We start from the raw sequence: 15,902 nt of genomic DNA, 5'->3' as shown, positions 1-15,902 counted from the left end.
TACGTTAATGAAATGTACGTTACAATGAAATTCGAATTAAGTGAATCTCGCACGAATTTTCATGTATTCTCATACTTTTACACACTAAATGTGTACACAAAGGAAAGTTTCAAAGGTTGGAGGTCGGCTAAATCCCAAAATTAATTAAAAGAAACGTTTCTGCTGAGGAAAAAAAATATATTAAGGTCAGTTATATGTAATATACTTTTGATACCTGGTATATATTTCTGAATACGAAACCTGTATGATGCATTTCTTATGATATGAAAGTTCAAATAGTATCAATATATTGCGTGTCTAACGTACGCTTTTGGAAGAGAATTGATTTTTATATTTGAAATGTACGTTACGTATGGTAACGTACATTTTGCGTATTTCTAACTGACATTTTTTTTTAATTTAGTCAATGAATTGCGTTTACACGAGCGAAACAAAATTATCGTTACAATCCATTTGACAAATGACCACATAAATCCATCTAAATGCACCCCCAATCCTCGTAAATGTGGTAGACTGTTACCACATGCTAGAAACTTTATTTTTAAGTGTATTAAATTCATCTTTGGCAACCTTTTTGCATTTTGTTTACTTTTGATATGCGACTTTTCGTCAATATTAATTTAATTGTTGTTGATAATTTAAAACAAGGTATGCATTCGATTATAATTGGTAAAAAAAAAAACAAAAAAAAGCAAAACAAACAAACTCAGAACACAAGACACTACTAAGTCAAAAACGTGCTGACATTCCCATTTTTTACTGACAAACTTAGAAAATTACTGACAATGTGCTGTCGTTACTGTAAAACTTAGACAATTACTGACCTTTTTACTGCCGGTACTGATAAATTTAGAAAAGTGCTGACAATCTTAGTCGGTGCTGATAAACTTAGACAATTACTGACCCGTTTACTGTCCCTGCTGAAAAACTTAGACAAGTGCTGACATTTACTGATAATTACTGTCCCTATTGTTCTCGCTCTCGGGGAGGCTGCAGTGGTGTGAAATTGATTTTTTTTTAACATAGATTATTATTTCATTTATTTATTTTTTTATATAATTTCTAACTATGTCCAGATGATATCTTTGGGAAAAAAATGCTTCTTTGGTCTATTTATAGAAAATTGATTTGTAGAAAAAGAGAAGGGATAAAGAATTTCAAAACCTTCAAAAAGATAAGCAATTAAAAAAAAATAAAAATTTTTCTTTAGTAGTTAGATACCAGGTATGAAATTTTACAGAGGTCTTCTCCTTCTCATAATTAAGGAGGCTGGGGGGTCAACAAATAAACCAAAAATTAACCACCAGAATTAACATATTTTTTTAGGTATGGTATATTAAGCTGTTATCTATTATTTGGCAAAGAAAAAATTCCTACATTTTAGTTTTAAAATTTTATCATTTTTTATATCTTTATATGGAGCTCTTCTTTTAAAGGAGATCGAAATAGTCTGAAAATGGCTGCCACCCCCCAGCCTCGTTAAACAATGTTATTACATGACATGCATTTTATAAATATTTTCTTAATTAACGTTGACTCCCTGACTTTCTTTAATATTAAATTAAAGAATTAAACTGTAAGGTTAGATGTGTTTTATTCAATTTTGATTTAATTTATTCAAATTAGTTTGAATAATTTTAATAAACTCATAGCGCGAGGTGAGGCCGTGGGTGCCCCCTTTTGAGGAAAGGCGTTTTTTTTTTATATAGTTTTCTTATTATGTTCCCCAAACGAAGTTGGGGAACATATTGTTTTTACTCTGTTTCTTATTAAGGTCTTCCGTCTTCACGGAAGACCTTATAGTGATTCTACTGTTTCTTATTATTATTCTTATTATTATTATTATTATTCTTTTTTTTGACAAAATTTTGTGCAGGCGATTTATCGAAAACTATTCAGCGGTTTTTCATGAAACTTTCACAAAATATGTGTCATTATATGAAGTTGTTACATCCGAAGAGAAATTTGGAAAATTCGCTTCTGGTTCCAAGTTATGGACAATTTCCTGATTTTAAAATGCGATTTTGTCGCCCCTTTTTATCGAAAATGGCTAAGGATATGAACTGGAGACTTATTGGAGATGATAGATCATGACTTTGTGGTTTGCAGAATTGCCTTTTCGTGCGTCGTCAGTACTTCCGGTTGTTACGAATTGCAAACTTAAAAAATTCGTATTTTCTAACTTTTTTGTTTTTCAGTATTTTTCATTTATATTTGGTATGGTAGTAGAAGCCCTCCGTATAATGCTTACTATTTAATTTGTTTGAATGGTGATAAATCTAAACTCTAGATATTAGCATTCAAAAATCTGAAGCGGGTCCAAAATGGCGGCTGTCTCTGTCAACGCCGACATTTCGCAATAGTGGTTTACGGAGGCAGTCGAGCGTTTGCTTGAACGAAAGTAACATAAGAATAAATGAAATGTAAAGGAATACTTGGATTGTCACGTCGTAGTTTCGTTGCAGTTCTGTGTCAAACTACCGTCTTCTATAATTGGTTTTGGCTGGTTTTCAAAGTATAAAAACAAACGACGATTGCGCACAATGTGCAAATGAAATTCGATACCTATTATCTTTTTTGCATCATGGAAAAACTTATAAGTAATACTTTCTCAAAAAAGAATATCAATTAATATTGTCAGTGTAAATCTTCACCACTGTTTTTCCTATACACACTTGTGTCATATTAAACTATAAATAAGACAAAAATAAGAAAACGATTTATTTAAAGATCGCTTCATGGAGTTTATTTTAGCATTCTTGCTTCAAAGAACTGATTCAAGTTATTGAGCATAAATGATTTCTGATTCCTTGACCATCAAAGGGCGAGCCATGTTTTCTGGCGAAACGTTTCAACCTTTTTCAATTAACTAATCGGGATAGTTCAGTTTGGGGATAAACAGGAAATTGAAAAAAAAATCATAACCGTTTCACCGCTTTAGTGTTACAAGCATATATACAATATGGACTTTTTAAAATGTGTTAAATATACTTTCTAAATCTGGAATCTTAGGCTATAAGAACGTTCTTTTTTTTAATTTCATTGAAGCTATCACACCTATTTAATAGAACATTCCAAAGAAAAAGCGCGAAGATTAACTCGTGGCGTTTGGCGCTAAATTTTGAATAGTGACCTGCCTTTCATAATTTTAAGAGAGAGGCACTGCTTCGTAAATATGTACAAGTAGATTTAGTGTAGATGTCCCTATAGTGTAATATTTAGTGCGTTGAAATTTTGTGCTGGCGACTTGGGTTCAATCCCCTTGTGTGCAAATCTTTTTTTTTACATTTTCAGCACGATTTTACGTTTTGTTTCCGGAATCGGACGGAAGACCTCTCGTTGCTCGCAACGAGTTTCATCTAGTTATTATTATTTTTCTTCTTCCTGGGCACTTTTTTGTCCGCGAATGATCTCGTAAACTACACATCCAGCTAAGGTGAAATGTTTTTAGGGTCAGTAGACATGTAATGTAGATTTGCGGAATGAAGGTCATTTTGCGCGCACGTGCTTGCAAGAGCGCGCACGTGCAACACGTGAATGACCAATATAATGTATATTCGCGTAACTTTTCTATTTTTTGATGAAATGTTTTGAAACTCATAATGTAAGGATGTATTAGTAGTATAAACAAGATGGCGTGGTCAATATGGCAAGATCTCACGCGCATGCACGTGCGCTACGCTCTGATTGGCTGAAACTAAAGTCTCAATATCTTTCTTGTTTTTTGACGAAATCCTTTGAAATTTTGAACATAGCCATGCATTAGGATATCCTACGAAATGAATGATAGCAATTATCATGAAATCACGTGCATGCACGTGCGCTGCAATCTGATTGGCTGAAATTTTGAATAGCTATAACTCCCTTGGTTTTCAACCAAACAGGATTGGATTTGGAAGATAGATATATATAATGGACTTCTACAAGAAGGTATGGTCACCATGCACATGCATGCACGTGCGTGTACGAATGCTGCAATCTGATTGGCTGAAACTTTAAACAGCTATAACTCCCTTGGTTTTCAACCAAACAGGTTGGAATTTGGAACAAAGATATATATAATGGACTTCTATAAGAAGGTATGGTCACCCTGCACATACATACACGTGCATGTACGTGCGCTGCAATCTGATTGGCTGAAACTTTAAACAGCTATATACACTTGAATGAGCTTTTTTTTAATACTTTTGGATTAAATACATTAAAATTTAGCATATTAAAATATATAGATTGTGTAGAGAATATGATATGGTCATTACGCACATGCATTAACATGCGCAAGTGTGCAATGATAAAATTTGAATGAACATGGTACACTTCTTGGTAAACGTTGTTAAAGTCTCAAATGCAAAAAGTTTGTCTTATTTAATTACGCTTACAGGGAATATGACTATAAAAGGGAGTTGGGGAGCGTTTGGGGAACATCTGTAATGGTCCCCGTTACAATTAACACTAGTTATGTACAATTTTAAATTATGTGGAGGCCGCCCATATTTGTTTTTGTGCAGTCAAACATACCCGAATCTTGCAAGAAGAAACCGAAATTAAAAGACAGACGGGGGATATAATTTTAAAAAAGAAGACTTTTTATTTTATTCATTGGGCAGGGGGAGGGGGGCTACGGGCCTGCATTGATCATTGATCCTTTGACATTCATTGATAAAAGTACTGTCCGCATTATTCTTTAGAAATAATGTACATCTTGTAGCTGATTTTCGAATCTGGATTTTCTGGATCCCAACCTGAAAGTGTTATTTTAATTCAAATACATGAAAAACTATGACATTTTATATTTTTCATCTTTTGTCTATGCATACTCCTGAAACGTTTCAAAACTTTGATAGAAACTAGTGCTAATTGTAACGGGGACCGTTACAGATGTTCCCCAAACGCTCCCCAACTCCCTTTTGGTGCCATATTCCCTGTAAGCTTCATTAAATAAGACAAATTCCGGTAATTTAGACTTTAACAAAATTTACCCAGAAGGATTACCAATTATATTCAAATTTTAGCATTGCACCCATGCGCATGTGAATGCAGATGCGTTATGACCATATCATCTTGTCTACACTATCTATATATATAGGATCTCCCATGGTTTGTGGTTTGATATGATTTTTATCCAACGAGTTGTGTGTTTTCTATCCCCGAGCCTTGGCGAGGGGATAGAAAACACTCAACGAGTTGGATAAAAATCATATCAAACCACAAACTATGGGAGATTCTTTTTATCACATATTTTGTTCACTATAAATGTGTATTTTGTCTTTATTTCTTATTCAAAGTTCCCTTTCGGTTACCGCGGACCAAATAACGTAATAAATAATATTACGCTGTATGAAATAGTTCGTGCAAAAATAAAAGAAAGAAAGTCTTTCAGCACTTATTTTTTTTAATTCGTAAATGAAGATTTGTTAAAATATATCAAATAAAGTGAAATTTGACAAAATAAGCAATTCTCTCCATCAAACACATGTATTTGTTTATTTACATTACGTCACGCGGCGTAAGAACACATAGTGTTGATACGAAAACGATATCACATGAGCTATATCAACGCAATAAAGGTAAAAATATGTGATAAATTTAAATATACTATATATCAAAGAATTCAGTCCATAAGTATTAAAAATCACTCATTTAAGTGTATTTTTAAGTTCAATCGTTCCAAATGCACGCACGTGCGTGCACGTGCATGATGACCATACCTTCTTGTAGGAGTTCCTTATACTTATCTATGTTCTGAATCCCATCCTGTTTGGTTGAAAAACAAGAGAGTTATAGCCATTTCAAGTTTCAGCCAATAAGATTGCAGCACACATGCATTCTCGTGATTTCATGATTTTTTTTTGTATATCATATTGCAGGATATCCTAATGTAAAATTATGTTTTAAATTTCAAAGCATTTCGTCAAAAAACAAAGGGGATAAAGCCATTTAAAGTTTCAGCCAATCAGAATGCAGCACACGTGCATGCGCGTGATTTCTTTAATTTTTCTGTATACCATATTGCAGGGTATTCTAAAGTATGGCTATGTTTTAAATTTCAAAGCATTTCATCAAAAAACAAAGGAGATATAGCCTTTTAAAGTTTCAGCCAATCAGATTGCAGCACACGTGCATGCGCGTGATTTCTTGAAATTATTTTGATATCATATTGTAGAATATCCTTGTTCATTACTATTTTTAAAATTTCAAAGCATTTCGTCAAAAAACAAAAGAGATATTGAGATTTTTGTTTCAGCCAATCAGAGCGAAGCTCACGTGCATGCGCGTGAGTTCGTGCTAATTTGACAGTGTCATGATATTAACACTATAAATATATCTTTATGTAATGAGTTTCAAAGCATTTTATCAAAAAATGTAAAAGTTATGGCCATAATAAGTATATCAGTCATTTCACTCACTTCACGCGCCCGCACGTGCAAGCGTATGCGCGCAAAATGACCTTCGTTCCGCACACCTACACTACACACCCATTAACCCTAAAAAGGTTTTAACTTAGTTTGGTGAACAGTTTCTGACAACACTTCCGGACAAAAAAGTACCGGAGAAGAAATAAGAAGAAAAAAGAATAATAATAATAACTAGAGCCGAGCTCTAGAAAAGCAACGAGTAGGTCTTCCGTCCTGTTTGACCGGAAGTAACTTAAATTTAAAAAAAAAAAAAGAGTAATGAAGTCCAAAAATGGTTTAACCCTCCTAATCTATGTTAATTATCGCAAAACTAAGCCAATTTTTGCTACTTCCGGTGTAACCGGAAGTGACGACGACGGACGGAAAATTAATTTTTAGGCTCCCAGTGACAGATGTTACCCAAAAATTGCCAAGAAAGGCAAAACTATGCATTTTCTGACTACTTCCGGTTTGACCGGAAGTGACGACGACGGACGTATTTTGACGACACCAATGAATTAAGATTGACATTTTAAACATTTTTGCTTCTTTGATGTATTACAAATTCTCAATACTTTTTGAGATATAAAGGAATATCTTTCGGCCCCTCCATGCCCTTAATTTTAGGGGCCAGCCCTTTTCTCGAGATATCAGTTGAAAGATCTTGGGATTCTACAATTCTTTTGTTCTATATGTTTAAAAAAAATATTTCCAGGTAAAAAGATATCGTAGAAAAGGTGTCAAAAAGTTTGAAATTCGCGATAGGATTTTTTTCTGGCCATAGTGAGCGCCGACGTGCGGCACTTCCGATAAAAATGAAATACATTCCGCAAATCTACAGACATAGGTCTAACATACCTGAAAGTATCACGTGTCTATCAAAAGCCGTTTAGGAGAAATCGTGCGGACAAAACGACCCTCAAAAAACCATTTAAAAGACGATATCTCCAAACCGGAAGTGACGTCATCAAAACGGAAAGAAATGCATAAGGTTCAAATTATGATACATAAGTCCTGAAATTTTCATGGAAATCAATCAAGCCGTTTTTGAGAAATCGCGTGCACAAAATCGGTAAGAAAAAAAAACAATAATAACTAGAGCAAAGCTCGTTGCAAAGCAACGAGTAGGTCTTCCGTCCGGTTTTGACCGGAAGTGACGGAACAAAAGAAAGCAATGAGCTAAGTAGTCTCCAGTGACTTTATAATTTCAATTTTGCATCAAAACCTTCAAAATAAGCCATTTTTTGCAACTTCCGGTTTGACCAGAAGTGACGACGACGCACGGAAAAATTACTTTTTATGCTCCCAGAGACATATCTAACCCAAAACTTGTCAAGAACAGCAAAAAAATGCGTTTTCCGACTACTTCCGGTTTGACCGGAAGTGACGACGTCGGACGTATTTTGACGACGCCAATAGATTAAGCTTGTCATTTTGAACAACTTTGCTTCTTTGACGTATTACAAATTCTAAATACTTTTTGAGATATAAAGGAAAAACTTTCGGCCCCTCTCGGCCCCTAAATTAAGGGGCCAGCCCTTTTTCTGAGGTATCATTTGAAAGATCTCTGAATTCTGTACATTTTTTGTTCTACATGTTTTAACAAAATATTTCTAGGTAAAAAGTTATTGTAGAAAAGGTGTTTAAAATTTTGAAATTCTTGACAGGACTATTTTTGGGCCATAGCGAGCGTCGGCGCTTCGTACTTCCGGTGGTTGTGATATACGAAATTCACTTCTCCAAAGGTTGCTCTAGCTTCACTGAAAATTTCATGCTTCTGCGTTGAGTGGTTTTTCAGAAAACTGCCGGACAAAGTGACCCTCTGAAAATCACTAAAACGCGGAAAACTCAAAACCGGAAGTGACGTCATCAAAACCAAAAAATATATATCTAGTTTTTTTTTATTCTCTATCAGTCCTGAAAGTTTCATGAAAATCGAGCAAGCCGTTTTCGAGAACTCGCGTGCACAAAATCGGTAAGAAAAAAAACAATAATAATAATAATAATAAAAATAGTGGAAAAGAAACCTAAGAATAACAGTAAGGTCTTCCGCTGAAGACGGAAGACCTTAATAAAAGTGAAAAAGAAACCTAAGAATAACAAGAAGGTCTTCCGCTGAAGACGGAAGACCTTAACTAGTGCTAATTGTAACGGGAACCGTTACAGATGTTCCCCAAACGCTCCCCAACTCCCTTTTAGTGCCTAAAAACCATTTTAGGTTAAAAAACGAGGGAGTTATAGCCTTTTGAAGTTTCAGCCAATCAGATTGCAGCACACATGGATGCACGTGATTTCATAAATTTTTATCTTTATCGCATGAAAGGATATCATAATGAATGACTATATTTCAAAATTCCAAACATTTCGTCAAAAAACAAAGGAGATATAGCCATTTAAAGTTTCAGCCAATCAGATTGCAGCACACGTGCATGCGCGTAATTTCATGAATTTCTTTCTATATCATATTGTAGGATATCCTTATGCACGACTATGTTTTAAATCTCAAAGCATTTCGACAAAAAGCAAAGGAGATATAGCCATTTAAAGTTTCAGCCAATCAGATTGCAGCACGCGCGCATGCGCATGCTTTCATGAAAAATTTTATATATCATGTCGTAGATCTTCATAATATAGGACTATGTTCAAAATTTCAAAAGATTATGACAAGAAACAAGAAAGATATTGAGACTTTAATTTCAGCCAATCAGAGCGAAGTGCACGTGCATGCGCGTGAGATCTTGCTATTTTGACTATGCCATCTTGTGTATACTACTAATGTATCCTTACCTTTTGAGTTTCAAAAAAATTCATTAGAAAAAAGAAAAGTTACAGCAATATCCATTATATTGGTCATTTCACGTGTTGCACGTGCGCGCTCTTGCAAGAATGTGCGCGCAAAATGACCTTCGTTCGGCAAATCTACATAACATGTCTACTGACCCTAAAAACATTTTACCTTAGTCGGATGTGTAGTTTACAAGATCACTCGTGGACAAAATTTTTCCAGGAATAATAATAATAACTAGAGCAAAGCTCGTTGCAAAGCAACGAGTAGGTCTTCCGTCCGGTTTTGACCGGAAGTGCCGGAAGTAACGTCAACAAAAGAAAGCAATGAGCTTAGTAGTCTCCAGTGACTTTATAATTTCAATTTTGCATCAAAACCTTCAAAATAAACTTTTTTTGGCTACTTCCAGTTTGACCGGAAGTGATGTCGACGGACGGAAAATTAAGTATTTTGCTTCCAGTGACATTTGTTACCCAAAAACATGTCAAAAATGGCCAAAATATCCTTTTTTTTTACTACTTCCGGTTTGACCGGAAGTGACGTTATTTGACGACTTTCGACAATTCAGGCTTCATTTCCGGCTGACATCAAAGCCGAAAGACCAGAAAAAACTCAAATTAAACCATTTTTTTCTATTTCTTTTGATTCAAGAGAGAAAGTTAAATTTTTCGTCAACTTCCGGTATAAACCGGAAGTACTTCAAATCGATGCTTTTTGTTGACGATTGTGAATGTAAACATAAGTTCTGTTTGCCTTTATTCACGACGGTTTAATTTTTCAAAAAATCTTGAAATTAAACATCACTTCCTGTGTCGACCGGAAGTGACGGATGCCAAATTAAAAGACGTAATACATATCTTAAAGAGATGTTTTACCATCCCTGAAAATTTCGTGATTCAGTCTTGAGTGGTTTACAAGAAGATGCGTGGACAAAATGACGATTTTAAAAATGAAAATCGGACAAAAAATGCGACCGGAAGTGATTTTTTAAAAAATGAAAAAAAGGTCTGGAGATATTACTAAAATGCATCATTCCTGAAAAAATCATTGAAATCGGTTCTGTAGTTTTCGAGAAATCTCGTGTACTATGAAAAGGGAAAAATAATAATAATAGGAAACATAAGAAAAACAGTAAGGTCTTCCGAAGGAAGTCGGAAGACCTTAACTAGAGCAAAGCTCGTTGCAAAGCAACGAGTGGGTCTTCCTTCCTAGCGATAAGCAAAAGATTAAATGTTTCTGTCTAGATTGTTAACTTTGCTAACATTCTCTTTTTCGATTTGTCTCAAAACCCTTACTTGAATTCTTTAATTTGGTCTGAGCATGAGGTCTAAAGGGTACTCTCTCTAACAGCATTCTTGAAATCGTATCCACAACAGTTTAACTTCCAATATTATGACTTTTGATATCGGATATATCATGTTTGTTGCAATTATGTTTGTGAAACGTGTCATACTACAGAAACATAAGTGTTTTGCTACATTACCATCTTAAAAATGGCTTTAAAATCATTTAATATACAATATAACTAGGTAAATAAAATAAACAAATTATATAATAATTCAAAAAATCCAAATGTATTTACAATAATGATGAACAATCTTCATTAGTTGCAATCAGTAAGTAGAACAATACTTTTATAATAAACGCACAGAAATGTGTTGTGTATGTTTCGAATTTGAAGCTTTCCACTAGCAACTGGTGGTACCTCAATAGGAGTGTAAAATTCTCTGAAAGGTACCGGTATATTGTGAACATATTACATATGGCTGTGTATTCTTTTTTAGCGGCTTTGGCGGAATGCAGCAATCACTAAATCAAGTACAAAGCTAAAAGTCTTGTACATAAACATAAATAAGAATATCTACTCTAACTTATTCAAAAGTCAATTTCCACCAAATATTGTACAAGCTAAATATAATACATTTACAGCATTAAAGAAACAAATCTCTTTGAAGGTATTGCCCTGCATAAGAACAATTTGAATCCCCTACACTAAGGATGATCTGTGCCAAGTTTCACTTTGGTTCTGGAAAATGATATTGTGAAATTTTAGACAATGATGATAATGGATAAAATTATGTTTTTAAAAAATTTACTGGTTCCTTTAGCTCAGATGGGCTAATAAGTATGCAACAGGCACAGTTTTGGAGTTGACATTGAAATGCGACTGGACATCTCTTCAATCTTGTTTTAGAAAACTACATGTACATGCCCTATGTACTGAATTCCATGGAATCATACACATGTTTATGCCTTTAATTAGTTGTATGCGCCAAAATAACAATTTTTTTTACATTATACTGTAAAAAATACTAATGTATTACAAGATCTTATATTCCTGCTGAAGACAGAGGATCTATCTTAATCATTAGAATAAGTAAGTCTAAACTTTGAAAGGGAAGACCTTAATAAAGAGGTCAACATGCAACACAAACAAAATATTATTATATTTAAAAATAACATTTATTCCAATGTAATTACTGGTACATGTATTTCTGTTACAAAAACTATTTCACTTGAAAAACTGAGAGCAATTGATATGTTCATATTTGTGGATTTATGTTGTCAAATCAAAATTTAAAAATGATACACAGTGTGTTTAAAAATTGTATTCACAAACCAAAACTTGACTTATTTTCACTATGCTGTTTATTCCATGTCACATCCAAACAGATGATCTTCTGGCAAAACATGGTCATGCTTGGTATCAAAATTCAGTATTCAGATGAGTCACACCTATCCAAAAGAAATTGGAATTTTTAAATTTATAATTCTTTTACTAATAATAAGTGCAATTCATGAGATTATAAATTAGATTATCAAATTGAGAGATAAGATATTGTCACATTTTCTGTGTATAATTTGTAAATTTTAATGTACTCTTTCATCAATTAAAAGAAGTTTACACCAATTAAGGCAGTCATTTATGCTATCCCCTAATAAGACAACATACAAGTGCAAAGTAATCATGCTCTAGTGGGTTTAGGATAATGTGCTAGAGTATTTATGACAACATACTAGCATGAGGTGACAATGTGCTAGCATGTACGTCAGTGATAATATGCCAGCACACTGAATCCAACATGCAGTGAAGCTAACACTCAACAGATTGTTTAGAGTTGTGTTTGCATGATATTTTGTTTTGTGTAAACACAGCAGCGTGTTGTTTAAAGCTGCATTGGAGTGGCAGTCTGTTGAAATTAACATGCTAACACACTGCAACTTCACATCATTGGAACACCATAATTTTAAAACTGGCAAACCAATATCTTATGATTAATAACAAGGTAATTGCAACTGTAAATGCTGATTTCATGGTGACAATAATACCGGTAATTCACTGTATATCTGAGAACTGATCAATTATAATAAGGCGTGTCCAGATAGAGCCACTTGCTAAAGCTCAATAGCACTTTTATAAAAGCGTGCCATCTTACCAACACTAAAGACGCCATTAGGTTATCACACAGCTCGCCACCACAACACTGAAAAACACTTTCGCACTAATACAAGTTCGCACCACACGCTGTCACACTAACACACAACACACTGTGACGCTAATACAATTTCACACAACAAAATATCAGGCTAACACGAGTTCACACAACACACTATCATGCTAACACAAATTCACAAACACGCTGTCTCGCTCACACAAGTTCACACAACATGCTGTCTTGCTAACACAAGTTTTACACAACACGCAGTCTCGCTAATACGAGTTCATACAATACACCGTCTAGCTAACACAAGTACACGCAACACACTGTCACGCTTAGATGAATTCACACAACACACTGTCACGCTAACATGAGTTTACACAACACACAGTCTCACTAACACGAGTTTACACAATACACTGTCATGCTAACACGAGTTTACACAATACACTGTCACGCTAACACAAAGTCACAAAACAGGCTGTCTCACTATTCACTAACACAAGTTCACACCAAATGCTGTTGCGATAACACACTGTCATCCTAATACCATTTCACACAACACACTGTCATTCTAATACCATTTCACACAACACACTGTCAGGCTAACACAAGTTCACACAAAACACTGTCACGCTAACATGAATTCACAAAACAGGCTGTCTCACTATTCACTAACACAAGTTCGCAACAAACGCTGTTGCGATAACACACTGTCATCCTAATTCCATTTCACACAACACACTGTCATCCTAATACCATTTCACACAACACACTGTCAGGCTAACACGAGTTCACACAACACACTGTCACGCTAACACAAATTCAAAAAACATACAATATCGCTAACACGAGTTCACATAACACGCAGTCTGGCTAACACGAGTTCACACAATATGCATTCTCGCTAACACGAGTTCACACAACACACTATCTCTCTAACACCAGTTCACACGACAAATTTTCAGGATAACAAGTTCACACAACACACTGTCACGCTAACAAGAATTCACACAACATGCTGTCTCGTTAATAAGAGTTCACACAACACGCTGTTTTGCTAACATGAGTTTACACAACACGCAGTCTCGCTAACACGAGTTTACACAACACAAAGTCTTGCTAATACGAGTTCAATCAACACTCTGTCTAGCTAACACGAGTTTACACAACACACTGTCACACTTACACTTTATACATGATTTCACACATGACGCTGTCCCGCTAACACGAGTTTACTCAACACATCGTCAAGCTAACAAGAATTCACACAACCCACTGTCAGGCTAACACAATTAAGTTCACAAAACACACTGCCTTGCTAACACAAAACAGGCTGTCTCACTATTCACTAACACAAGTTCGCACCAAACGCTGTTAAAATAACACTGTCATCCTAATACCATTTCACACAACACACTGTCATCCTAATACCTTTTCACACAACACACTGTCAGGCTAACACGAGTTCACACAACACACTGTCACGCTAACACAAATTCAAAAAACATACAATATCGCTAACACGAGTTCACATAACACGCAGTCTGGCTAACACGAGTTCACACAATATGCAATCTCGCTAACACGAGTTCATACAACACACTATCTCTCTAACACCAGTTCACACGACAAATTTTCAGGATAACAAGTTCACACAACACACTGTCACGCTAACACAAATTCACACAACATGCTGTCTCGTTAATAAGAGTTCACACAACACGCTGTCTCGCTAACATGAGTTTACACAACATGCAGTCTCGCTAACACGAGTTTACACAACATGCAGTCTCACTAACATGAGTTTACACAACACGAAGTCTCGCTAATACGAGTTCAATCAACACTCTGTCTAGCTAACACGAGTTTACACAACACACTGTCACACTAACACTTTATACACGATTTCACACAACACGCTGTCCCGCTAACACGAGTTTACTCAACACATCGTCAAGCTAACAAGAATTCACACAACCCACTGTCAGGCTAACACAATTAAGTTCACAAAACACCCTGCCTTGCTAACACAAATTCATACAACACACTGTCTTGCTAACACAAGTTCACACAACACACTCACATTGCTGAGTTTAAAGTAAAGGTCTACCCTAATTTGAAGAGGTTTAGAACTAACATATCTCTATATTAGTAAAAAGCTTCATATTTAAGACAAAAACATTTATGCAGTAATGTTCCTTAACATGCATCTGGCATATAAAATGAATGAGACCTTAAAAACCTCACAGTACATGTTTACTTAGCTAATTAAAGGTCTAAATTGATGCTATTCAACAATATAGATCAACATCTCTAAGTATGTGAATGAGTGAAATTCTCAAATAAATATTATAAATCAAAGTATCAATAAGAAGCTGAACCTTACATCGCAGGTTCCAATCCCATTGCTAAATTCTTTAGACAGGTTACTCCTATGAGACTGCATAAACCAAGATTCTGTGTCACGGTAGGTGTTAGCACAAAATGGATCTCATACTTCTTAAAGGCAATAAGTGCTGAGTACAAGTCTATATTTGCAGCTAATACCATCCCAAGTGGTGGCACCATGAAATGACTGAAAAATGTATGATTAAGGCAAATAAACAAACATTAAAGCCGCTTAACCTGAAACAGGCACTTATTATCTTACACAATAAAAGTACGTCATTTCATAGATAATATATAAAAATAAATTATAGGATTGATTTAATAGTTAATTACAACAATCATTACATGGAAAACGCAGATCAAAAACCTTATTGACAAACAGTAGTTCCTGACGGAAGTTAAGATCTGTTGTGAAGTCAATTTTGAAAAAAATAAGTTTATCGGATATATCTAATAATGAACATAATTCGAACCCGAGTATTTTCTTCTCTATTATTAGAAGCCTTAGTCATCATACATCTTTTCAAAATTAAGAAATTAATTGAATATAATTCATAGTAATTTTTATATTAATATTAGGGATGTCAAATCGGTCAATTTTTAATACTCGGTTACTCGGACGTTTTCCCGATCGAGTACCCGGGTACTCGGTAAAAGTGTAAATAAATATAAACAGGTAAATTGATGAATGTAAAACATTGTAAACTCTTGTAGAAATAAAACCACGTGCTCTGATAGAAGAATTACCCATTCATGCATTTCTGTTGTATCAATGATGAACACTTCGTGCCAGACGAAATTTATTTTTTAAGTTCAATTTATTTATCAGATAAACACAAGAAATAAAATCATTAGTGGTTCACAGTGTTTTTGTTTAAAAAAATCTACGCC

The 15,902-nt window shown here is 34.7% G+C and overlaps 1 long non-coding RNA gene across 1 annotated transcript; it reads right to left on the bottom strand.

The window, feature by feature from the left end:
- Positions 1–11,621: 11,621 nt before the first annotated feature.
- LOC134238847 (uncharacterized) lies at positions 11,622–15,452 on the bottom strand. Its single transcript, XR_009986105.1, has 2 exons — positions 15,010–15,452; positions 11,622–11,916 (listed from the first exon to the last, which is right to left on the bottom strand). It is a non-coding gene; the product is annotated as an uncharacterized LOC134238847 (long non-coding RNA).
- Positions 15,453–15,902: the final 450 nt, after the last annotated feature.

Source organism: Saccostrea cucullata, unplaced genomic scaffold (genome assembly GCF_032062105.1).
Source record: "Saccostrea cucullata isolate Sc308-1 unplaced genomic scaffold, CSIRO_AGI_Scuc_v1 ctg3120, whole genome shotgun sequence".
Lineage (NCBI taxonomy): Eukaryota > Metazoa > Mollusca > Bivalvia > Ostreida > Ostreidae > Saccostrea > Saccostrea cuccullata.
Note: the sequence above shows the minus strand (reverse complement) of the source record. Positions and strands in the feature narration are given on the sequence as shown.